A 1,557-nucleotide genomic window follows, 5' to 3' on the forward strand; every position below is an offset into this window, starting at 1 on the left:
GGTATATCAGGAGCTGCAGGGTGAGTCTGTGGTTGTCCTGAACTTTGTGTCACTCCTGCGACCCATGTGTCTGGATCCGCTCTCCTGTCTCTCCGTGTTCCTGGTTACCTTCCTGTCTGTTCCGATATCTCCGTGGAACTACAAGCACCAGCAATGCCTACATTTGTTACCTGGCTCCACAACTTCTACAGCTACAGTGTGCTCCAGCTCTCAGCAGTAGAGACTCTCTCTCCAGGCGCATCCCATCACCTCACCAGTGAATCAGCCCTCAAGCTGCCTGTGCTTTACCATCTGCACTGTGAACTTTACACCAAGTCTCCTGCATCTGCTACCAGGTTTGTTACCAATTTCACCATCTCTGCTGGCTCCACGTTTTAAACAACTCTGGTTCCCATACCAGCATATTATCAACTACACAGTCATACTGCTTTTCCATAGACTCTCAGCTTCCACGCTGCACCATAACCATTGCATTCCTTATTGTTTATTTCTGCAAGTATTCCTGCTGCCTTACTGTTTAACTTTTCATTTAATAAAACATCATTGCGCACATGTGCAGAAACCCAATCCAGCCTCCTCACTTCTTCCATCCTACCTCCACTGACCCACTAGCGCCCCCTCCGGGGACACAAGCCAAACTGAACCTGACAGGATATGATCAACCTCTACAAATATATAAGGGGACAATACACAGAGCTTGCACGGGACCTGTTTTTGGTTAGATCAACACAGAGGACTCATGGACACTCGCTCAGGTTAGAGGAGAGGAGATTCCGCACAATACGGCGTAAAGGCTTTTTCACGGTAAGGACAATACATGTTTGGAATTCCCTGCCCGAGGGAGTTGTAATGGCGGAATCTGTCATCACCTTTAAGAATGGGTTAGATAAATTCCTAATGGATAAGGATATCCAGGGGTATGGTGCGTAGTCATGCATTATGGTTACTATAAATAGGGATAAAATGCAATGCCTGACAGCAGCATTAATCAGAAATTTTAGTCAAATCATCATGCATAGGAGACCACAAATAGGTTGAACTCGATGGACAATTGTCTTTTTTCAACCTCAGATACTATGTAACTATGTATGTAACAGAGAGACAGGTAAGAGTAACCTGTCTGCAGACATTAGATCAATAGTGTGCTTATAACTATTGCATTCCTGCTTTTTTTAAATAACTGCACTGCCACTTCCATTAGATCTTTTATTAACAAATGGCTTTATGAAATAAAGGTAATATTTTATTAAACAGTGTATATTTTACATTCCAATACACGGTAATGATTTTAGTTGTTTCCTGTGGTGATTCTGTATGTGGGATTATTTGTTTTTTTCTGAGTAGTGCACATGATCACAAGGTGGGAAATATATCAGTAGGATTGTTAATGTCAGTAAGAGATAAGTAATTACTTTATACAGATCTCCATGCGGTACATGGAATAATGTTCATATTTCTGCTATAATCTAATACCAGAGATGTTTATTTTAATAGAAGCAGATAATATTATAGATTTTGTGTCTCATACATCAGGATGGAATCACAAAATTCTTTATC

This window comes from Pseudophryne corroboree, chromosome 1 (assembly GCF_028390025.1).
Source record: "Pseudophryne corroboree isolate aPseCor3 chromosome 1, aPseCor3.hap2, whole genome shotgun sequence".
NCBI lineage: Eukaryota > Metazoa > Chordata > Amphibia > Anura > Myobatrachidae > Pseudophryne > Pseudophryne corroboree.